Here is a 25,698-nt window from a genome sequence, read left to right on the forward strand (position 1 = left end):
GTTCAATCAGTCAGTCAATCAAATCTACATTTGTAAAGGGTTTCTAAAGGGCCTCTTATCCAAGCCTCCCCTCTGCTTCAGAGCTCTGCAAAGTTAACACCAGACACAAGGCAACGTTTATTTGAAGCAACTCAAAGGAAGGGCTGTAAAGTTTGTATTTGAGACCTAGCTGTCTACTGAATAAAAACTAACTTTAGGCAAGGAATTTAGGCACAACACTGAAACGTAACTATTACTAAGGTTGAAAACTCTAGGCTTTTCTAGTTGTCTGTCTCCCTGGGCGTTCAGCTCAGCTCAATAGTATTATTTTTCACCTTCCTCCCTATGGGATAGAATCAAAAAGGACAGATTTTTTCCTGGTATAAGCTAGCCTGGTTTTGTGTCATTTCAGGCATCTTTCGGATCATGCCAGTTTTATTTTTTGACAGGGAAGTCGGAGGCTGTGTACTTGTTGCTTTTGTGCTGCTCAGTAAATGAATCTTGAGTGAAAGCACTGCCCTGCTTGGCGTAGTTATTTGAAATAGTTTTCCTCGACTATGCCAGTTAAAGCCTATACCATGCTTGAGGTTTTTTAATGCACCTCAATACAGCAAATGACTTGCACATCCAGAGGATTGTGCTGTGGTTTCTGTGCCAAAGCCCTTTCTGGGAGTGGAGCAGCTCACAGGTTGCAAAGCGTGTGGTGAAAGCCACCAGTCTCAAAGTGCTTGTTCACGGCTTGCGTGTCTTTATAACGGGAGTCTAAGAAATACCGTCTTTGAAGTCAAAGTAGTTGGCATGGTTCCTGTTCTTGCTAATGTGCCTGTTTCCAGAAAGAGGTGTCTCTCAATAGACTCGGCTACCACATTTGTCTGGCTTATATTCTGTACTGTGTGAAGTGGTTACTGAGGCTGTTGGTAACCAACATTTCAAATAAATATGCCTCGAATCAACCCATTTCAACGGGATTCTCCAGTTCCCCCTCACCAAGTTGCAGTTACAGACACTATTCAGGACTTGGCGTATTCACAAATAGCAGCAGGAAAGGGTGCTAGGCTTTAAGATCTTCTATGCATGTAAACTTTGTGTCACTGTGAGTGAGCCTGCAAATAGTAAAGTGGGGGGGGGGGGTTGCAGCTAGAAAAGGGCTGTGTTTCTCTGTATGGATGTACCATTGTTAATAAGGCCCCTTTGATAAATATAGGTTTAACATAATGCCCCAAGTACCAGTGCTGGCAGCACCAAGAAGCAGCTTCCAAATGCATGAGTGAAGACTGGTGGGTGGTGGTACTTTGACTGTTTTGCTTTGATCTCATTCCTTTTGCCTGAAAGTAAGTTTTTCTTGTCTGAATTGCCAGATCTATATCATCAGTTGCTTTCTAAGGCCTGGAAATACTCAGTCTTCAGACTGCACATATTACTCCAGAGTAACTTGAGGGTTTTTCTTGTCTCTGGTGCTACATCAGTGTGAGCAACCAGCCATAGTTTCTTTGATAAGGAGCTTGCATTTACATAGCACCTGTCATCTCTTAAAGGGGTTTTGCTAACTGCACAGTGTATTGACAAAGACTTGTCCATAGCAATGTGTGTCTCTGGCAGTTTGTCTACTGTCTCATTATATTCATTGCTTTAATGTATGGAAAGCTGTTAGCCAAAATGTCCTTCATATGGGGGGAAAAGAAAAGAACAAATGGCTAAGTAATATATTACTCGTAGTGCTGTAAATATTCCCTAGCATATCACTAATACCCAACTACACTTCTGTCTTCATCCATAGAGCTCGCAGTGCCCTACAAATGAAGGCCTCTTATGCCTGGGAAGCTGAAGTCAGCCAGGGAGGGAAAGGCGAGAAGGCGGTGAGCGCAGTATCATGTTTTGACAGATCTTCAGCAGAACCAAGCAGTTTCCCAGCCCAGGGTCCTGCCCTCTGGACCTGTTGCTGCCCAGGCAGTGGGAAGGTAGGTACCCTTATTTTATTACTCTTAATTGGTAAATAAGCAAACTTGTGCATTTTCTATCTGCTTATGCTTGACATGTGATACTTATCCTCTTGCGCTTTCACTCTTTGTCTCACTAAAAAGATAACAGGAGAAAAAACCCCAGTTTGTTGCCAGTGTTCTTGTTAACCCTCCACCATTAATCACCACCAGAACTCTAAGGAATGGCTCGCTAAGGTCTCAGTTGTTCTGGGATGCCCTGAAGACGAATACTTCAGGAAAAGATATCAAGAGCTCTTTCTGGTTGTTATGCGTTTTCAGATACCGACAGAGATGGAGTATTAGATGGATAAGAAAGTATAGAAAACCAAAACAGTATAGGGTTGGCTAGATCCTGGTTTGAAAATATGTTGTGGTCCTGTTACTGCAATGATTTGAAATAGAGTGTAACTTTAACACTAAGCAGGGAAATCAGTTTTTGTAAGATATCCAATACAGGGTGTGTGTTATGCTTAAGAATGAGCTTGGAAATAAACGTCTGAAGCTTTGAGAACTTGTGCTGCTGACTGGAAGAGCTCAGCACCATTGTATGTGGAAGCTGGTTGTTGGCTTTCCAGGGAGCGAACCCTTCAGTGGTCTGTGTTTGTAAGAAAAGCCATCAGCAAGTAGTTTTTGAATGCTTTTAAAATCAGTCAAAAAGAAGGGGGAGGGGGAAAGAAGGATTAGGCAGGCAGCTGAGAAATAATACAGGACAATAAATTCTTGAAATCTGGTACTAAATCTATCAAAGTAAATAATACATACTGATGGTAGGAGGACGTTATTTGTTTTTTGTTTTTAAATTTGTCAGACCTCATTCTTTTGGGCATTTGTCTCGGGGAGGTGAGGACTTTGAAAAGGCAATTACAACTGGTGAATGATTAGTGTTAGATGTGACACTTTTATGCATCAAATATGTTTAACTCCATTAACCTATGAGGAATTTACACTGACACCTTGAAAGATCTATCTCATGCTAAGCCTGAAAAATCTAAATTCTCCCTCAACTTAAATCTTATTTACATTCATTTTATTACAAAATAAATGGGTCAAATTTTAATGGAGTTTTGCCAGATTCTGAAGGCAGTGTGGCAGGAGAGTTGGAAGGAAGCAGGTGTTGCTGGTGTGATTCCTTAGAGAAAAATCCTCAAGGGAATGCAGAGTGGTGCATGTGCACTGAAACAAGGTTATATTCTGGTTTCTTTACTGGATATACCATCCTAGAGGCAAGATGACTGAAAGTGATGAGGTTACACATCTAATTTATCCACATTAGGGTTTAATTTCCTGCTAATAGGGTATTTAAGCCTTCCAGAAAGCAGCTTGTGGTCTTTCTAGACTTTCAATCTTTACATATTATGCAGAAAGTAAGTACATTCTCAAAATGGGTTCTTATTGGAGACTTTCAAGAAATATTCAGGTTATTAAAATGCTCGGTGTACTGCTCCTCTCCATTTCCCAGCATGCTCGGTCTCTGTTTGGATGCCTGGTGTATCCAAATCTCCATGCAGTTTCCCTTCTCTGTCAGTGGGAAGCAGTTCCTCTTGTTGCTGATTCATCTCCATGTCTCTTGTGCTTCACTCCACTGAAATCTGGTTAGGTATGAGACAGACTCCGGTGGAATGAAGGACAACAGAACCCATGGATCATCCTTATTTCACTCGGAAAACGCAGGCGAGTTTATTGCATGTTAACATACCTTTTAGGGAAGCGCAGCTGTTACACCTGTGATGTTTGAATTGTATCTAGGAGGTGTGAAACTACAATCAGAGTTTATGGGGATGCTAGAGGCTGAAACTTTCATTTGCTCTCCCCCCCATCCCTGTCTTTCATTCCCTTTAATTTTAGCCTGTAACAAAGTAGCCAGGTATGCTCTGTAATGTTAACTGTGGGACCAACTTACAAAAGGATACGGCAATTCTCCATTTCTTGAAGGTCTTAAACTACCAGGAGCTTCTCCAAATTAAAAGCTTCAAGGGTTTGAGCTTTTATGGCTTTTACAAGGGAGGTCCAAGATAATCACAATAGTCCCTTCTGGCCTTAAACCCCTGAATTTGCAAAATCCAAAGAATGCCAGTAAGCAATTTTCTTCTGTGTGCTGGTTCTTTTTAAAGACCCTTGGCAATAATGAGAATGTGTTAAGCTACTACTTCCCTTTAGCCTAGATAGGGGAGAAATAATCTTACTTAGTCACAGCCCCACATGATACAGTAATGGACTCTGCTTGCTTCAGGCTTCTTGTAAAGCATGGGCAGATAGCAGAGCAAGGAACACGTCACTTGTTCCAACATGGCATTGCCAGGCTGCCACTGCTCATGCACATGCCTTAGCGCATCTGTGCAATGGATTATGTGTATTATGTGTATTAGTGCCTAAGGCACTACGAAGATTCAAATAGTTAAGCTAAGCACTGTCCAAACCCTCTAAAAGATGTGTAGCCTCTTCCAAAGAACTTCCAATCTGTGAAAGAGACAAAAATAAAGAAAATTAAGACTGTTAGAAATATTCCCTGCCCAAAACCAACCCAACCGATCCCTTCATCTATGCAGTAAAGATGTTTCTGAGATTCTTGCAAAGGAATCTGAGCATAGATTGAAATATTTTACTTTTTCTAGGTATGTCCTGTTTTTACCTGTAAAATTAATACTGAAGTCTGAATATAATGCACATACTTATCATTGCATGTTGCTTCTTGTCTACAGAATTGAAAACATTTAAAAAAAAAAAATCTACTGTGAAATACACAAGTCCCATGAGTGAAATGAAAGTTCACTATATCCCCGAAAGGAATGGCAAATATTGTTTCCAATTTGGGTGCCTTTACTTCACTGGGACATGAAGCCAAATTAAGGGACCCAGGTCACAGTTCCTGCCTCCTTGATGCCTGGGAAAACTGGGGCTTTCAAAGTGCCTAGTGAAATTAAGGGTCCAGTTCTGAGTACCAACGTGTTTTGGCAACTCTCCCATGCACTTGGATAACTTAAGATGTCAACTTTTAATTTGCTTGTACTTTGCAGCTTGGGAAAAGATAGGTTAGGATGCAAAAACTTGACTTGAAGATGAACTGAAATGCTTGCCTGTACTTAAAACAAAAAAAGCCAGAAAACAAACAAAAAAACCCCAACCAAAAAACTAACCCACAAAAATCCCCACTGTGGAGGTGCTGATAGAGGATTTAACAGAACAAATAGTTTGGGGTGTTTGTGTCTCACTGTTGCTTTTAAATATAAACCTGCTGTCTGTTGCTGCATTGAAGCCTCTCCCTTCATTTTGTCGAGACATGTTAAAAGCTTTTGGGTAAGTCCTGAGAAAGGGTGGCCTAGGCAGGAACCCATCAACTGAAATTCCTCTATGCAATCCTGGCTTATTTGAAATGCCTTTTATCAGGCAAGTTACGACGGGCTTTAGCACCATAAATGCCTAATGCACAGCTTCCAGCTATTAACCACTTCGTGCCTGGAATTTACAAAGCCAGTATGCCCAGAAGAGAAAATAGACAGCTGTAAGGCTGGCTTTGGCATCGGCTTCCTTCAGGAACAGCTCAGATTATTAAGTAAAGGTGCTTATCAACAAAATCTTACATTAAAACAATGGTAATAAAAACTTGAAATACAAGCTCCAGGGACCCACCTCCAACAGCTAACTACCCCTCAATCTTGAACAACCAATTTAAAGTAGATTAAAGGTTACCAGTATGGGTTTTTTCCAACGTTTTAATGAGATACCACTTGGTTTTTGCTTCTCCCTGGGGAGAAGTCTTGAGAGTCAGGTTGCAGTCTTTTGCATCTACCTGAGCAGTAGCAAAGGTCTGCTGCATCCTCAGAAGTGGCAAACCTTAACTAAAGGTCAGATAAAATTGTACTGGACTTCTGTGAACTTTAAAGTGAGCAAACGTTTCTATATTTCTTTGTCTATGGGGGAACTAAGAGATAAAGATAGATGCTCTGAGCCAAAGCTCGTTGCATTTGTTACATTAAATGGACTTTGCATTAGGCTCCGTGGTTGCAAGCCCTTGAAACTTTCAGTGCAATGCCCTGTGTGCTCTCATGAGTTACTGGAACTTTTAATCCTGGGTAGAAAAGTATATAATAATTTGTTTCACTGTAACATAAGCTTGTATTTAAAATTAAGCATAAGTAAAAACTGCTTTCTGAAGCTCAGATCTGACACTAAGTGTGACTTCCAGAGGCAACGCTCTTCTGCAACCTGTACCTGATCCAGGTGTTATGTCTGAAAATGACCTTTGCTTGGGCCTTTTCTAGGAGACGCTCCTACTGAAAAGCATGTTCTGCTGCTCGTTCAGCAGTTTCCATTTTTGTGCCTTACTCTGGTGTTACCCTCGCACTTTTCCAAAGCCTTTGCTTGAAATGGGCTGCTGTTGGTTTTTAAAGGGAAAACAGCTTTGCATTTCTCTTGATTTTGAACAAGTTTTACAACATAGGAATAAGTTAAATTTGTAGTTGGCTTTACCACTGTGCATTGCTCTTGGAGAGGAACCTGATTTTACAGCAGTAGCTGAAGTCATTTACAAAGCTCATGATTCTCTGTTTTCAAAGCGAGTGAGAAGGCCTTTGGACTCTTCTCTTTTGCTGGTACATGATGGCCAGCATAAGCGAGACATCCACAGAAGGGGGGGAAAAGCAACCTGAGCCCACTGGCTCCTCCGGTCCTAGAGATAAGCTCTGCCTCTTCAGGAGGGAGCTTGCCTAGCCTAATACTTCAGGATCCATAATGCCACATAACAATACAGGACTTTTGGACTTCAAAGTACTTGGCAAACTTGTCAAGCTAAAGCAAGTTAAAGCTTTTTCTATAAGGAAAAAATAACAAATACAACTACTTTCTTAAATATTTCACTTTGTCATGATATCTCTGGATAGGTAAGAAAACATTTCTCAAGTTAATTGCATAGAAAATCAAGAGAAGAATCAACTGATTGAAACTAAGCTAAATTCTTACAAATGATGGCTTAGATGGCAGCTCAAATCTGGTATTCATTGCACCAGTGTAAATCCAGAGCAACTGCATGGGCTCTAACTGGATTACATTGTTCTTAAAGGCCAGCGATAACCACAGAATTCTTGCCAGTTTAGGAAATATCTCTCCATGTATCATCAATTGCTGCTTTGAATAACTTCGCTATTATTTATGACTTAAAATACCCATAGGAAACGTTTAAGAAGTTTGCATTTTTCCTCTTAAAAGCTGTTTCCTGGCCTCAGTTTCCAAACAGCAAAGGGCAGCTGCGTTGATGTTCATAGGGAATGAGCAGTGCTTCTGCTGTATGACCGGTATTAGTACACCTCGTTACAGCATCCTGCATCTTCTCTCCAATGCAGCAGCCTTCCAAAGAAACCACCTTTACACAAAGTGACTCCTGGCCATGACGCTCCCCCAGTTCACAACAGTTTTATACAATACATAAGAACACGTGGTCGTACCGTTCACTCACCTGGCGTGGTTAACTAGGTACCAGTCCCGTCTGGCAACGGCTTTACTTAACTTTGAACCAAAATAAAAAAAGGCTAAGGAGACAGGAAACTGGAATGAAACAGCTGGTAAATAAATAAATTCGGGGCCTATTTCTTTTCTTCTTTTTCGTCCTTCTTTTGAACAGAATCCCAGAGGAGGTGAACCGGAGGAGAGCGAATGGTCCTTTATTCGGGTGGCACTGAGCGTTGGGACGTCCCGTCCGGCCGGGTGGGCTGGCAGCGAGGAAGAGGATGGAGCGGGGAGAGTTTTGCTAGGGGAGGAGAGGCAGGGAGAGGAGCAGGGAGGCGCGCGGGGCACTCCTGACACAAAACCAGCGCGGGGGATCCTAAAAAAGTGGCGGAGCGCGGAGGAGAAGCTCTGCCCCCTTCCAGGTGCTGTCCGCAGGTGCACTCTTTATTTGCGCGCCCGCTCAGGAGGCCGCGCTCACCCGCGGGCGCAGCCAATGGAGAGGGCAGCGCGCGGCGGCTCCTCCCCGCGCTCCGCGGCCGCCCGCGCTCCCTGCGCGGGGGCGCCCGGCCCGGCCCGGCGGGGAGCGGGCAGAGACCCGAGGCCCCGCCGCGCCGAGGGGCCTGGGGCCCGCCGCCGAGGCTGGCCGGGGCCCGGCTCCCCGTGGAGCCGAAGGCTTGAACCGAACCGCTGGGCGGAGAGGCGCGGCCGGGGCGGCTGCGGCTGTGCCTTGATCCACCTTCCTCCCCCCCAGTTCACGGGGTGTGCAGAAAGCACTGAAACGCTCTGACAAGAGCGGGCTGCTTTGCCTTTACATCTCCGAAGGGAACCTTTCTAGGCGGTCTTTTGCTCTCCTATTTTTAAAAGCATTAACACTGTAAGCAACTGATTTGAAAGAGAACGCTTTAATTTTTTGTCGGATCAAATTGCCTAACTTTTGTATTTGATTTTCTGCGTAAGAAATGTTTCATTTTGCTTTTCTAGAGCTGCTAAGGAACTGGAAAACCTACTTCAGAGCTAGCTCTGGGGCGTGCAATGCGTTGCGAGACCAGGGCCGTAATGTAATCCCTCTAAACTAGTAATTTAAGCAGCAAAAGCCTGCTGTGGGCTATCTCCTTGCAAAGAGTTTGGATAGAAGAACTTTGCGGGCCGTAGGGATGCTCTGCCAGAGGGCTTCAGTGCAATGGTTTTAATTCAAGCTCTAAAGGAAGTAAATTTATAGTGAGACTTCTAGAGTTGTATTGTGTATTATGTGAATCTGTTGAGTCTTTTTTTTTTTCTTTTTTTTATAAACCTTTATCTTTGCCCTCCTTTTCCACGGGGTGCCGGGGTGGAGGGTGCCCAACCACCTGACTGGCACTGGTGGTGCCACGTGGGAGTGGGCACGGCACTCCCAGAGCAGGGTCTGCCCTTCAGCCTCCCAGCCGTTGCTGTGGGAGAGCTCTGCAGGCCAGGCTTGAGGTGCCTGTGCTTTGCATTTAGCAGACGTTCTGGAAGGCAGATTACTTCTGGATCTTCTAAGTCTACTACTCTGCACAAATCAAAATTTCCATTAGTTTGCCTTTCCAGTGGAGCAGGGCATAGACAACCAAGTAAACAAAATTAAATTTTACTTCTTTATTTCTTTTTGTAGTGCTAACAACTTACTACCACTCTTCCACACTGTTTTCCATGTAAGGACTGCACAGGAATCCTGCTTTTCCATTTGTTCGTTGGGTAAACCAGAGGTTCTAAATTCAGGCTGCTTTGGTTATGACACAGGTCACGAGGTTTGCTGCTTTAATTTTGATTGTGCTGAATTGCACTGAGCAGTAGTGTCCATCGTGACTACTCACAATTATGAATTAAAAGTTCTGGGTTTTTTGCCACATAGTTTAAACGTGGAGGTGAACATATCGGTCTATAAAGATGTCTGCTGGAATACCTTGAGAGAAAAGGAAGTCGGTGTTTTTCACAGGAGAAATATGTACTGAAGGTTATCGCTGTTCATTGCTTGCTTTTATTTTCTTAGGGCTGGGTGAAACAATAAGCCAGACTCTGCACAACTTTGCACTGCTGTGCAGTTTGAAGCCAGGGCAGTAGTTCTTAGACACAAATCAGTTCTTTGTTTGTTTTATTTGCTACTGCAAAATAACAAATACCTTTAAAGTTTACAACTACTACTGTCAAGGACAGATACGGTGGGACTGGCTGTGGCATGGATAGCTGGGTAGGAACGTAATGTTGTTCCATAACACCCAATCATTTCAACTATCAGATCCCTTAAGCTTTCAACACGTACCCGTTAGGTGGAAAAAGCTGCCAACACATCATAAAACTGCTGCTGCAAGCTCTCAAACCCTGCTGATGGAAATATGTCAGGGGATGAAGGCTCTTCCCTGCAGTATCTGAAAGGCACATTCCACCGTTTGGCTTCCAAGGAGGAAACCTGTGTGGTCTTGAAGGCTTGTCAGCTTTGACCTCTAAATTTGTCCAATAAATGGAATCAAATTATTTACTTGGTCTGCAGGTTTGAGACATCAAACACAGCAGAGGAAAGCTCAGGGCCATGTCTCCTGAAATTGCCCACTGTAAATTCAGTCCACAAGCAGGTGGAGAATAATTACTTGAGGGTTTTCCCCTGTTCGCCTCCAAAGTTTATTTATGATTGCGAAAAACATCTTTATAAAGCGACTGCCTACATAGGAGTAAGGATTAAATGGAGCCCTCAGACTATCCATTCTTGATATTTCCCATCACAGAAAAATGAACCACAGAGTAATACCATGTTTCACTTTTATTTTGCATGGTTTCTTTGACTCTGCTGTGCTGCAGTGTAACCAGCCTTCCTGCACCCTTTCCCTGTGCAGCACTTACTCTCCCACATGCATAGAAGGAAAACCATCTTGTAACCTTTCTGAAGTGAAGCCAAAAAACCTTGTTTGATCATAGGGAGTCATCTTCCCTACTTCGTTCTCTTGCAGTCTCCTCAAACCATAGCTGTGGTGAGACCTGGAGCGTCTGCAAGTCATCTGTGGGAGCACAGTTCAGTCTTGCTCAGCACTGACGCGAGCACGTGCGTTATTTAGTCAGTCCATTTCTTCAACTGCTCCTGTCTCTGTGGAGATGGGCATGGGCTGAAGCTTATTGCTGTGAATAGTGAGAAATACTTGTTGCAAAATTAAGACTTAAAGCTTGTAAGAAAGTCTTTGTATTCCGGAACAATGGAGAAAAGGAGAAAGATTGAGACTTGCTTAGGTTTCTTTGAGATTTATCCCTGTACCGCTGCCTAACCACTTGTTTGAGACTACAGCTCTATGGTTTGAATTACCAATTGCTGTTACTTTTTAAAGCCTACTTCACAGGTATTCTTGCTTTCTGACAGTAGCTGCTCAGAAAGGTATGTTCTCATTTACATCACAGCAATACAGGAAACATGTAGTGTTTCACCATTCAGATGAGTTCTGCTCATTCCTGACAAGCAGATGTCTCTGAGGTGGAATAGGGCCCCTATAGCAACTGTAAGACTGCATCTACTGGAACTTGCAAGGAAAAAGGCAGAACATGCCAAAATGTTTCCGGGGTGCTTGCCCTGATGAATTCACATCTACACTAAATGGTATTAGATCCCTAATAGCTTGATACAGTCAAGACTCTAATCATACTCCTCATTCAACAAGACATCTGTACAGAGGTCAATCGACTGATGACAGGTTCCAGTAATTTTATTTCAAATATTCTCAGCTATAATTGCTCATTTGCAACTTGCAGAGGAAAGAAAACCAATTACACCAACCTCTCTTTGTCATCTTCACCCCATCCCCAGGCTCCATGCAAGTTTACTTTCTCCCTTTTACTTCCAAATTTAAAAGAAAACACTGCCTCTGTTCTCATTCCCCCTTTGGCAATGGGAGGTGGCATGAGCTAGCACACCTGGTTCTGCAGCGTAGTTAAGTATCTGGCTCTTCCACATCAATACGTTTGGCTCTTTTCTTCCTTTAGAGGCATCCGATTCAACTGCAGTACGTATCCTTGGCAGTCCTGCACATCTTTCCTGAGAGTTCAGTATTAATGAGCCTGCAGCAGAGAAGGAAGGCTCCTAGCTTCTCCTTGCTGCGATACCTGGCGAACAAGACTTCTTCCATGCTCAAACTCTCACAGCCTCTGGTTGTGGGGCGTATATGGCAAGGCAAGCCAGAGCGGGTAGGGTCAGTGGCTACTCTGAGTGAAGTCCAAGTGTGCAACAAATGGCAGGTAGCGTTTCCAAAGTCGAGAAGTTACAAAAAAGGTGCCTGCGGGTGCTGGGGCAGGATAACTCGTGGAGTCTGTGCTCCTTGCAGAGAGCTCCCTGCGCAGGGGTAGAGGTCTTGCACTGTTGTTTTTCAGCAGAGCTCCTCTCAAACTGAACCAGTGTGCAAATAAATACATGGTAGCATAACGGAGCATTCTGATATGACTTCTGAAAAAAAAATAATTGAGACTTTAGAATCTTTTTGTCCAAGTTTGGTTTTGCTATTTTCCCCTTGTTCTCCTTTCATCACTAAGGAAGTAAAACAGAGAAAAAACAAGCAGAAAAAGGAAAGGATGGAAAATAGAGAAGCAGAGGAAGAAGACCATTTTCCAGGAGATTTCATTCTGTCTTTGCAGCAGGGAACACTTCCATGAAAATATTTGCTTCTTTAAAAGAAGGAAGTTTTTGAGGAAAAATTATTTGTATGTATTTTTTGCTCAGCTTCACTTGATTGCTTCAGAAGGTACCATTCATGTAAGACACCACTGAAAAGAGCCAACAAGCTGTAACCTGCTCTCCTGCACTGTTACTTCTAGGTGCCACGTCCATGTTTCAACACGGCGCTCAGGGCTTATAAAAGGACACTGGTGACACATCTCATTAGCTCTGTATTTCCCACCAATGTTTATGGGATGGCAAAATAAGGCTGAGTGTAAGAGCATGCCTCTGGGTGCTGAGACACTGGAAAGGATCTTTCTGCCTTTCCAGTAAAGTGGAAAATTGGAAACCTCGCTGTTTCTTCCGTGGTGTTTTTCATTTTGCTGTTTCAGACTCGTACGCTCTCAGAGATATAAAGTATTAACCAGCTAAATCCTAATGCGTTAAACCAGGAAAAAGAAGGAAGCACAACCTTTAACTGTAGATAAGATGGTCTCTTTTGCTGGTTCAGTAACTAGAAAAATAACAGCCCCCAAACAGTGTTCACGATGCAGATTTGTGGAGGGGGGAAAAAAAGTGACTTTTGACAGGAACAACTGAAAAAGTACATAAACTGGAGCTTTAACAAAATGCCAGGTCTAAAGCCATTGATGGTGCGGGTGTCAGGATGCAATTGTGTTGCAGAAGTGAGTTAATATGGACGTGAAGCTCCTTGAGCAGACAATGAGGCGCCTCTGTGCCAACTTATCTCCTCTTGCTAGACGATGTGCTGGTGTATATTAATTTATGTGTAAAAAAAACTGTACTTTCTGCCAACGTAGCTGCACTGATATAAGATCTGTGCAGGGACCGAAGCTGCAGCGTGGCGGTGTCGGCCCATGCCGCTGTTCCAGAGCACCTTTGGGGGAAGGAGGAGACTCGGCAGCTGCTGCCCCATCTCTGCTAAGGCTTTCCGAAGGGGCTGTCATAAGGGAAGGGCTTAAATGACCTTCAAACGAAATAATTAAAGATTGATTATACCTTAATTGTAAAACAGTATCCCAAGGCTCTGAAGGTAGCAGGCCTTTTCTCCTCTGCCTTTGAAGATAAGACAGAATGACCGTGTTTTAATTACTAGAAGGTTACTTGCATTTTCTGTGTCTGCAAGAGGGCAAGAACTGAAACTTATAGTAATTCTTGAATCTCTACTTTAGAACATAATTATATGCTATTAAATTTTTGCTTGGTCTTTAGATCCGGGTTTAAAAACAGCAGTGTTAGAAGATGAATAAAATGCAATCTTTGGTTGTCAATTTATCTCTTCCTGCATTTGTTACAGTTCTGCAATAATACATCACTCCCTGACCGGCATTTGTGAGTAGCCCTAAAAGCCAGACTGCTTTATGCATGGTGCAATGGATGAGTGTGTGTGAGACAAGTTCCACGAAGCACAGGTGGGTAATTGATCAGACCCACAAAAAATCTTAACATAGTGTTTTGCTGGGGTAGCTCAGACTCATTGCTCTCAGTGAGTCTCAGCTGTAAAGTCTGTCTACACCTTATCGAACAAAGGTATTTGTGCCGAGATGCGTGTTCCAGACCTGCACGCCGCAGAACCATCAGGCAAAAGAGACTCTGCAGTCACAGGTCACTTCAGAATTAAAACTCTCTGTGCCCACTTGGGTCTGTGTGCTTGGTTTGATAGCAAGAAGGCAGAATGTATGATCCTGCTGACAAGACTAATGCAACAGTAATTTAAAAATAAACCTTTTAAGCTGATGTATGTGGCCTAAAGCTACCAGAGCACTGCTAAGGAGTATGCTTCTCAGTTTTATGTTTGCAAAAAAAAAAAAAAGAAAGCCAAGGAAAAAAAGTCTTGGCATATACCCTCCCAGGGAATGAACTTTTAAGCAGAAAAGATGAAATTTCTGACTTCTCTGTGAATTTTAATGCCTTAGTGCCCTTTTAATGCCCTGAAAGAAACATTTGGCATTGTTTTAGCTGTCGAACTGTAGAGATCTCTACCTCTCCTTACACAGCTGTGTTTTAGGAGCCCTGTTTCCCTGTTCCCAGGCTCGAGTCTTGCTTGCTGCACGCCCCTAACCAAATGAAAAAACTGATGGCAGAAATTTAGGGCTAAGGAGGGAATATATCAGGAAGCTGATATAACTGAATCACAGATACAGATATAAGTCTATAGAGATCTGTGTTATTTATACTATAAAAATGTACAGAGAAACAGCACAGGGTGGAAAATGAAATTATGCAGTAACCTATTTCCTGGCAAGTATGGAGGTAATATTTTTCCCTCTGTTCTGTAGTTTAGAGCAACACTAAAAAGTTGTGTTCCACAATAACAGGCATTTTAAAGAATCTGATAACTCTTGTGGGTGGGAGGGACAAAGGATAGCTTGTTTTCCAAGAAATCTGTGGACTACAGGCACAATTTTTTTTTTTAAACTAGGAAAGCCATAAACAATAAAGCCAAGCCTCTTTGAAAGCGCTATGGGCATACATCTGTAGCTGCATGAACTGTAAGTCAGCAGTATGTCTGAGGAAGCTAAATGAATTACATTGCTGTAAACCCACTGTAATAGGACACCTAGGCCGAAAAATTACACAAAGCCCCCACCCTCAGGAAGGAGTCGATATCTTGGTTAGTATACCTAAGTGAAACGTGCTGCCTGCTCTTTTAGAAAGCCTTTCCTAAAAGTTGTTGGGTTTTAGTTTTGTTCCTGTTACCTGGCTCAAACAGGCCGTTCCTGGGAAGCTCTGTCAGTGTGCAAATAGAAGAAGAGAATATTAGATTTCCCAATTCAGGAAACAAAGCAGCATGAAGGCAGTTTGGCAGCTGGCAGGCTAATGCTCGAGCGTGACAGCACGTTAGTAAGCAGGGTGTTGCAATGTGTGAGGCTGATCTTATGGTTTCAGAAGCAGCTAAGTCTGACTTCTACCATCTTCGTACTTAGGGCACGGATAGGAACACTATGGGCAGGTCTGACATTATTTGCAGATACAGTTTTCTGCCAGTTCTTGCAATTAACCTATTTGTGATTCCATGCAGGCTGGGGTTTGTTTCCTGCAGTGACACTTTTGTTACCTTTAACATGTGCCAGCATGTTCCTTTTAAAGAGGAATGTAGAGAGCCATACAGCTATGGCTGTGCCCTTTCTGCGCCAGTTTCCAAATAATGGATTTGGGCACAAACGTCTTTCAGACCCCTAATCTTGGGTTTGCTCTCTTGGTGGAGCACAAGCTGGGGGGGAATCGTAAGCTTTGCTCTGCTGTTCTATACAAAGGGGTACGCCAGCCTTTAGCGAAAAACTACCTGCACTGGTGAAAAACGTTTATCCCTTAGTTAGTATGAAACAATTCTTAGGTAAAGCAGTGTTATTTAGTACTTGTGCCATCTCAATTGTTTTCTGGGAAACTTATGGTTTCTTGTGAAATTGGTGTGCACTGCTGCACTGGGATTATGCAATCGCTGCTCATGAGTACGTATGTGTTCACAGAGCAAAAATATCAGCAGTTGTTCTGACTCCGTCCTTATAAAACTACAAGTGCTGACAAAGCTGAGATTCAAAATGTGGTAGTGAAAAATTTGAGTTTAGTTTGGGTAAGTATCCTTGCCTTCTGGAGGCTTTTTCATAATGTTCTAGCCTTTTCTGATATTTTTTTTTTTCCAAATCACTGGTAATGTTAAGAAATCAGGATGCGGCAAAGTGATTCTTTATAACTTGAGTAAAGCTGAAAATACTGAGAAATGTGTTTTCTGTTTTGGGTTCTTTTTGCATTTTTACTGACTAGAAGTAGGAAACAACTCTTCAAAAGTTTCTGCAGCTGTTGACTATGCATCTGCTTGTGACTGTGTGCTGGGGGAAGAGTCTCTCCTAGCATTTGACATAGGCAATTAAGAGAGCTCCTCGGAGAAGCAACCGTGTTGAGGACAGATTTAGCAACACAGGTCCTGGTTTGGCCCACTCCCCCCTTTAGTCCCTTCCCTGTGACCTTGGTGCCCATGCCCAGTACCTGCTCTCTGCCAAGATCACTTTGTGGGATGCGCGCGTTCCCCGTGCTCGCTTCCTGGTGGGTCAGAGACAGACCTTCCTGTAAGCTGGCTCCTCGGAGCTGTTCCAGCATGCCGAGCTGCAAGGCTTTGTCAACTCATTCCTGGCCTTTTGTCTGCAGCTCAGAGTGCAGTTTGTGAGTAACCTGAGCCCTTCCCTTTCCCTGACATGAATGTACATGCTGGCTTATCTGAGCAGCAGTTCCAGCCTGGGCCAAGGACACGCCTTTGGGAACGCTCCTTTCTTTAGCCTTATTCAGCTTTGCATTGTCTCGACTTGTTCTGCAATGCTCTCTAGGCTAACAGTGCATCTGCGAGCAAATGCTACGTGTGAGCTTTCCGTGCCTGGTAGTGCCCGTTCAAATCCGAAGAAAATGACTTAGCACCTGAGTGTAGCCATGCTTTGGTTAGTTGGTGTGCCATGTATGATGGCTTCTGAAAAGCTGGGGCAATCCAGACGCTGCTGTGGATAACGTGTACTCATGTGCACGGACCCCAGCGTTAGCTGGGTGTGTTAAAGTAACACCCAGATTCTTTTACATGGTGTCTAAATAAATAACTTTTAATTTGAGGCTTCATTCTTCGGACTGAGTCTAGTACTGTCAGCATTTAGGAACACGCACACGGAGACTGGCAGCTGTTTAACACAGGCTGAAATTTGAAGCTTGCTGTGTTGAAGGAGAAAACAATCATTTCCATTTCTGTGTCTGTAAGTGACATCTCCAAAGGCAAAATCACTTTCTTTGGGGGGTCTTTGAAACTCTAGTTAAAGGGAGGCCCCATGCAAACCTTGTACTGTATCCCACCTGAAAATGCAAGGAAGAGGTGAAGCACAGCCGGAGGCTGTACTGCAGGGTCAAAGGCAGCGCGGTTCAGGAGGGGCTCAGGGGTGAACTCGCAAGTTGGGGCTGTCCGAGGGGGCCCTTACAGCTCCCTTCTGTCTTCCTGCGTGTGGGAACGATTGCACCTTTCTGTTCAGAGCTGTATATTAAAATACGAGATGGGTAATTTTAATTATTCTGCATAATAGCTGATGTTCAGATCTTCATGTAGATTTGGGGAAACAGAGGAGTATTCGTATACGTGTGGCTTTAGTTGAACAGGAGATGAAAGAGTTCAGAGAAGTATTTAAAGTATATGCCTCAGCTTTGCTGGAAGTCACAGGGACTGAGGCCTAGCCAACACTAATAATGCTAATTTAATTATTTTGGTTAGAAGTGTGATGTTTTTACCAGGGTAGTTACTTAGACACATCCCCACAGGTGGTGAGTTCCAAGCCTGCCTCACTCCAGTGGAGCTCCGGGTTGACAAAACTGAGTCGTGTTAGAAATAGCATCAGTATAACACCAAACCTGCACACGGTCTGCGCAGGCTTCACTGATTTCAGGCTAGGGTAGCTGGAGCAATAAAGAAACTCTGTTGGCAAGGTCTGAAGCACGTGGTTTAAGTCGCATACGTCTTAACAGTGCTTTGCTGAATCAGGACCGGGGCAGCCCATGTGTGTTAGTACCAGCCAAAGTACTGATGTGCTGGCTGCCACATCTAGGGGCTTGTGGCTCCCATTTTAACTTTTCCCTATGTCTTCTGCCTCTCCCAGTGTGGGATGCATAGCTTCAGGGCATATTCACGCAATGAGCAATGTACCTAAGTAACTTTGACCACACCTTGGGAAAAAAAATTAAGAACTGCAAGGTACTCTCCGTGCAAATGATGGGCTGTTACTACCTTCCAGCAGCACAGAAGCAAAAGACATAAAATGGATGCTACGTACTAATATTCTTCTCTTGCATTATTTACTGTTGCAACGTGTATTCTCATGCTCTCCTGTCTAAGGTGACATCTCAACTCTAGATTTTTGATGGTGACAATTATGATGAGACAAAGGAAGAGAGGCAGCTCAGGTTTGATTTGGATCCCTTTGCCTTTTTAAAAATTGAAGATTTCTAACTCTCAGCAAAATCCCTACCATGTGAGACCATGTTTTACATTCTGCCTGTTTGCTAGACCTGATATATAGGGGCTTTATGCAGAATCCCAGTATGTCATTGTTCTATTAATGATTGAGGTGTTAGCTTGCCTTTCCTGATGCTGTCTTGTATTTTCATGTTCTGAGAGGGCATTTGTGGATGTGTAAGTAACCAATGTTAAATATATACATAGATGCTACTTTAGGGAATCTGTCTCATTCGGCCAAGAATGAAAGCTGTTTCACAGTTAGAAAGTCTTTTTTTTTTTTTTTTTTACTTCATTTTATGAACAGTGGAAAAAGTCTGCGCTAACTGCTGTAAAGATACATGTGATTTATCTTGACTCAGGATGGACAGAAGGTAATTTTGCAGATGATGTAAGTGTTCGCAGAAGAAAAACCAAGACTCGCTCCCTTCCATCCCATCGAGAAAAATGCAGAATTCTTCCTTTGCCTCTGTGAAGCCAAGCCAGAGCACCAAGGGGCTGAGCTTAAAAGCTATCAAGAGAATTCACACCCAAACTGTGCTCCCTCCGTATTAGCTATCCTTTTTCTCAGGAGGGCTGTGTAGGCAAGACTCTGACATGGGAGACTGCTGTGAATTCAGTCTGATGTGCTCCGTCTCCTTTTCCTGCATAAGGTTGCCCATGTGGCTCTTAAAGAATAATCTGGGACTTGGGAGCAAGGTTTGCTCCTGCTCCATCCTGGCCATGCTCCTGACAACCTGTCCACGCATGCCCAGCCGTATCCTGATAAACTGGGAACACTTTGCCTGCCTGCGCTGAGCTAGCTGTGCCAGGGGACCGTGCCCTGGGACCACTCGCTGCACTGGGGGATAACCTGCTTTTAAAGGTGTCCTCAAGGCACCTCTCGGAAAATAGAGTTCAGGGACAATCGACGTGATGTGACTGTAAGAGGCTGTTGTGACGGGATGAGCACAAGTTATCTCCTTGTCTGTGTGTACCAGGGCCAGCGCAGCTGCAGTTTTATCTGATGCCACTCTGCCCCATTTAAGCTCCTTTATCTGAATACATTTTGAGAGAGTTATTCCAGCTCTCTACTGGAACAAGGAAGTAGAAAGTCAAGCTGAAACTCTGCAAGTATTTCCATACCCTGCCTCTGCCCGAGGCTTTTCATGGCAATGTGGCATTAGCTGGGAGCATGTCAAGTAGCATCTTTGGCTGAAACTGAAGAAAGTCGAGGCAGGATCAGGATGGGACATGGTCCTGCTCGGGTCTGTCAGGCCCTTGGCAAGGGCTTAGACCTGATCAAGGAGGGTGTTTGCAGTGGGTCTCAGCTGTGCAGCCTCCCCAGATTGTGCTGTGTTGCTCACAAGCTCTCAGATGGAAGAGGTGGCTCCATTGCTGCTCATCTCACCTGACTTGAACAAGTGACGTTCTTGCATCAGGATGTGTCTGCTTGTCTGTCTGCCCCGGTCAGATAAAACACCTCCTTAGTGCCAGATCAGTGCCTCAGGCCCTGGCACCAGGCAGTCTGTCACCTGCCCCCGAGCCAGGTCAGTGACTCGAAGACATGCTGCACCCATGTATTTGAAGGTGACATAAAGGGGTCCTTGGCTAGTCCTTGACTTTGTTACTGTTTTAGAGCATCTGCCACTGATTTCACAAGACTTCCCCTTTTCAGACAAATGTGAATACAAGTGCTGCAGGTCCACAACTTGCACTTTGCAGCAACTGTCCTTCACTAGGCATCCAGCAACACTCAATACCACAGCTAAGCTCTCATCTGCTTTGAATTAATTTTTTTTTATCTAGGCGGCAAACATGAAGCAACTTGCTTCATCAATGTATTGCTCTGGAATTACTGTAGCAGAGGGGAGTCTGACATCAGTCATTGTCTTACAGGTATATTCAGTTTCTCAATCACATGCAAACTGTTCTTTGTCTGTACTTGCTAAACCTCACAAAGCCACTGACTTTGAGAGGCTGGTATTCCCTCCTGCTGCAACGCTAAAATAAACTAGGCCTGCCGGATCCCACTTTTGAGTTACTTACAGTATTTTCATTCTCTGTGTAGTGCTGTGTCCGCCTACAAGCGTGCAGTGAGCTGGTCTGCTTTTGGGGCCTTGCTGAGGAGCTCTGTGCCAGGCTGCATGCCGGATGGTGGCATCCCTGAGACGGTGGAGCAGTGGTGGCAGCTGCCTGGGCTCAGGTGACTGTTCTGAAAGACAGAGTAGAGCTCAGCGCACGTGTGCCTTACACTCGGATGTGGTCAACGTTGCGGGAAGGGGTGTACGTGATGTGTAGGTGACACATGGCAGATACGCAACGACTCTTCCTTAGGGGACGGTCTCTGCCTGTGGCTGGCCTTGTTTACTATCTGGTCACTCTCTTAGGAGTAATATGTGAGGTGTGGAGGAGCAGCAGTATGGTCTCACCTTTGCTCTGTGTCTGCTCTCGGAAAAGACTGGTAAGGGAATAAGAGGGATCAATATTTGTGTGTCTGCTGTTCATGTATTCCTGTTGCCATCATGCAGAGGTATGGAATATAATGTACAAAAACATTCAGTATGTGCATGCATCTTTGGAGGTAGTGGGCAGCCAAGCAGGTTCCTAAGGTTAAGAGCAGGCACACGGACCTGAGGAAAAGAATCCCTTTTAGTTTTGTGTATATCCAAATATGTAACTAAAACATTGGTCCAATAGGCATTAGTGAAGGAATAAAAATCAATACTTAAAACCCCACCAACCAAAAAAAAAGACTAGCATTTTCAGGTTTTGATATATACTTAAAAAAATCCCTGACGGATAGGATCACCCATTGCCCCAAAGACAGCATAACCTGTGGGATGATACAAGGTAGTCTGGGAGGTCTGTTTTTCCTCCTGAGTTCTGTGAGTGGAGAATGTTTTAAGGGGTTCATGCTCATTTGTATTTTAAAGCTTCTTATTCTGAAGTGCAAGACCAGGGGCTACATCTTCAGCTGGCATAAATCTGCCTGGCTGCATGGAGATAAACTGATTTACGCTGGCTGAAGATCTGGCCCTGGATGTAAGAAATGGAAGCAGGTGGATGTAATTTCTCTAAATTTCCACTCAAGCTGCACATGCCTGGAGCACCAGAAATTGAACGGCACTTTCCCTAAGAGTAAAAAAGTTATTAGCTTCATATTTGTGTTAGTGCTTCACTGCCCTCCCTCTTGACTTGATCATCACATGTAGCCACAGGCTGTCTCTGGCAATGACTCTGTTTCCCCAATAAAATTAAAAATCACTTTTGTTTCATATCTTTTTAATAAGATGTGTCCTTTTTAATAAAGGACTCTGCTCTTTAACGGGTGATGCGCTGATGAACAGCAGGCTCAGAGATTATTGCATTTCCCTGATTTGAATTTCTCTTTCTGCATTTCAACTCTAACAATAAAGCTAAGTAAAAATCCCCAAAGACTCTGCACATGCAGCACGAAGAGGGTTTTGCTCCCGCGGCTGGGTTGAAATTGATGCCCAGTGTACCTGGATGCGTGGCTGTTGTGCAGTTAGGTGTAAGGAATAGATTTTATTCTTGAGTGTACAATATAGGAAAGGAGAGGCACAGGTTCAGGAACATACGGTCTAGGTCCACAACTTTCACCAAAGTTAATGGCATTGTGAGAGCTGAGGATCTCCCCCAACACAAACAAGTAATGCCTTCCTTTAGCGTAAGTGCTCATAAAGGAAACAAAGAACAAGGTACAGTGACGTGCAGGAGAGAAGGAAAATTTCAGTGGCCACTGGCTGCGTGCACGGAAATCCATACGCACGCACACACAGCTGCTCATCACCATTCACTTTTGTTTTGCGGGATAAATGAAGTCTGTATCTATTTTCTTAATTTTTTTTTTTCCTCCTTTGTTCAGAATTATTTCATCTGCAGTAAAGTGCTAATCCTGCAGCAAAACCAGAGTGAGCCCTTGGGCAGGACAGTCTCACAGTTTGGCTGTTATACCACAGCTGATACTGCTCTAGCTGTTGTAACATCCCCTGGTATTTATGGTGCTTTACATCCCAACTGCGGGTCTCTGCTTCGGGCTGCAGACGGCCACCGAGGGTCTGAGTGGCAGCACACCAGGAACATGAAGAAACTCCTGGTGGGGTATGTTCTGGCTTTAATGTCTGGGCTGTTTGCACAGCTAGTCTCAAATCCTTGGTGCTGTCAGGCAGAAGAGTGATCCAGGCAGTGAAAAATACCCGCTGGTTCCCAACGCTTTCCCACCAACAGGAGTGGAGCTGGGAGCAGGGACTGTTTGACGAAGTTTTCAGCAAAGTGTTCTCTTATCCCCTGATAAGAGGAGTCCAGCTCAATGAGCTGAAGAGCCCTTAACCACCTGAAAGCAATGAGAGGATCGGGTCCCTGGAGGCTCTGGGCTCAGGCTGCTCTCGTTGCCCTCAGTGCATCCGCAGACATGTAAGGCTAAAAAGTTGGGATGGAATTAAGCAGTTTCTTTGTCTCTTAGGGTAATATTTCATTATATTTCATACATTTTCCTTTAAAAAAAATGAGAGCAAAGAACATTCCAAAAGAAAGTTACTTTCAGATGATTTTTTTTTTAAAAAGTATCATTAATTGGATTTCTAAAATCTTGTTCCAGATATTTTTACAGGATTCTATTTGATTATTACAAAATCAGTCCAGTGATGTTGAAATTAATTTGCAGACCTTTTGATGCTATTAAATTATACTGGGAGCAGCTTTGGTTAAAATTACACAATCTATTCCTTAGCACAAAAGTAAATAGACTGTATCTCTAGCCCCAGAAAAAAAGACAAAGGTTAAATTCCAGGGATTGGCTGAGTATTAATTTTATTCAAATAATTTATGCAGATTTCCTGCCTCTGAATTGTTCTGAGTTTGAAGAATCAAACAAAACCAAATGCCTCTCTATGTTTAGCTTCATATATTGATTCATTTATTCCTGGGATCATTTCAACCACAGACCTGAAGTAACTTTATGAGCCAGATTTTTTTCAGAAGTGAACGAGCAAGACAGTTAAACTGGAGGAGTTCAGGAGGCTTTGGAAACAGCACGTTTATATCCTGTCCTGTAATGCGTGTAATCTGGATTTTCAGAGAATGACACTTTGAGGTGGTCAGCATGCACCTGCCTGCAGGCGGATGTTCACAGAGACCCATAGTCTGTATTGGGCTGGATGTTGTCAGGTGCTCAACAAATGTGTACAGCCGTTCCTGCTCCAGATGGGCAAAACTGAGTTGATAGGAAATATGTGAAAATAATAATCCCATTAATAGTAGGAAATAGGTCCAAAGGGGACCTCAGCCTTAGCAGATTACAAAATAAAATATAAAAATAAGAAAGGCTGGCCTTGGGCACACATGGCTGTCCCGAGCTTCCCCTTCTAAAGCCATGCTCTTGGTTTCAGAGCAGTGTGCCGGAAGATGCACATCCTGGGGGCAGGGATTCTCCTTCTCCCACAGCGACTTCTGCACATGAGGGATAGATTTATTCACCTCTTGAGGCAAACAAGGACAAACGCCAGCACTGTCAGATACTGTCTGGGTGTAGGTCACTCCAGAGCCTGGTTCCCTTTCCTCTTACACGGGTGTAAATTGAGATAATTGGGGTAACACAGTGCCAGGCTGTAACACTGTTGAGTTTCTCCTGTGTTTGGGTGTGTGTTCCCATCGCCCCGGTCTGTCTTCCAGCTCTTTGGGGTGAACAAGACAAATGGGACACAGTGGAAGGATTCATGCAGATTTTAAATTTCTTAATCCTGTAAATTACACGTGATTTTCTTTAAACTGCGTTGAGAAAACTAGGTGTGATGCCCTTCTAAAAAAAGCAGACAGGGGCAAAGGCTGAGAGCATCGTCGCCCTTCTCCCTTCAGGGCGGTCGCATCGCTGGTTTGCAGGTTGGATGGTTTAGCTAGGGGCAGACAGCCTGACAGGCCCGGCCGACCTCCCCCAGGCTTTGGGTTGGGAGGCGCTTGAACCCTTCCAAAAGTGAGCTCTGTGCCCCCCCTGCTCCTCCAGCCCAGAGAAGTCTGTAAGTGATAAAACCTTCCTTTAATTAAACCAGAACCTCCAGCTCCGCTGCTACTCGTGTGCTGTGGTTTCTGGGGTTTTCCAGCACAGAAAGTATAACTGTGGGCTATGTTTTCAGGGATGGCAGAGCAAAGGCGATACAGTTGCAGTCTCTTTGCATACTTCTAATCCTTAGGCTTTTCTGTGCCGGTTCATTGCTGCGCAAGTTAGAACAGCACCGGGCTCTCCTCTACCCAAATCCACCCCAGGAGCTGCCGAGTTCGAGGGAAGGTGCTGCGGCTGTGGGGGTGCTGGGGCCGGGGCTCTGGCCGCTCCTGCCTTCCTGGTGCTGTGGACTGGCTTTACAGAAGTGCTCAGCTGTCTCAAAATCCAGGTGTGCAACAAGCGAAGTTCAAAACAGAAAATAACCAAAAATAACTGATCACTGACTTCAACAGATTTGCTTTTGCTTATCAGCCCCCTATGGCAAATTTGGCAGTGATATGAAACTGTTCATGGCAGCGCTTTCACAGTTAATTCAGACAAGATATGATAGAGTTGGCGTTGACCTATCGCATGTTGGAGCATATCACATTCAAATGCCCACCCTGCACCCAAATCTTAGATCTGAAAAGTTCTTAATAGTCAGACTAGTCCAGGCTTAGTCCAGGCTTTGCAACGCTCAGTCCTTTGTTCCAGGCACACAAATTTGTGCATTAATAGATGAAGCACCTGAGCACTGGGCTCTGTTGGAACACAGATGTGAAAACCAAGGCTAAGGACGGCTATGCTGCAGCACAGAGATGTGGGAAAGGCTGCCTACGCAGCAGAAATGCGCCGTGTACACTGAAAGTGTAAATGATCCTAAACCAACCCTTGCAATTACAAAGCTCTGAACCAAAACATGTTCATATTTTAAAAAGATTATATTGTCAGGCTTTCCAGAGTATTGTGAGCAGGTGGAAGGTCATTTTACATGTTTTCTTGTCCAGGTAAAAACTGTGTGTCCTATTTAAGCCTCATGGACTTGATTGGCCCAGGGTGTCGACAGAACTTACTTGCACAGTGAGCTGTACCCCTGGGGTGTTCAGCAGCTCTCCATGAACGACACTTGCTGGGAGAGCTGGGTAGGAAATGCTCATGTTAGCACTGGGTATGGAGCATTGCCAGATTGTCTCTCTAGCCGAGTGTCACCACTTCTGGAGTGTCACCGAAGCCTCTGCTGATTTTTAGAAGGGGAAACAATTTGTCTATCGTGGACTAGAGCCACTAAATAGGAAGACAAGTTAACATTAATTTTTAAATTTCCATGCAAGTTTAAAATATTACTGGCATTCATCTTCCAGAGTAGCCTATGGTCTTTGTGTCGTGGCTTTTCATGTCATTCCTCCCACTGTTTTTCTGTGTCGGAGCAATGATGGAGAGGGGTGGATTCCAGGTGTGTGAGCCATGTGACGTTTACTGGTTAAGGTTCAGAAATTCCTACCCTGGGGTGGAGGGGGAAGTTAGAGGGAGGAGAAGAAAAAGAAGAGAAATGAGAAAATAAAGTAGGCTCCACCACCTGCCGTGTAATGATCGGTTCTGGAGATAAGGCTGTTTTAAGGTGCATTCCAGACATATGGGTCCTGCCCAGACACAGCACAAAAGAAAAGGGAGACTTAAAACA

This window comes from Mycteria americana, chromosome 20 (assembly GCF_035582795.1).
Source record: "Mycteria americana isolate JAX WOST 10 ecotype Jacksonville Zoo and Gardens chromosome 20, USCA_MyAme_1.0, whole genome shotgun sequence".
Classification (NCBI taxonomy): Eukaryota; Metazoa; Chordata; class Aves; order Ciconiiformes; family Ciconiidae; genus Mycteria; species Mycteria americana.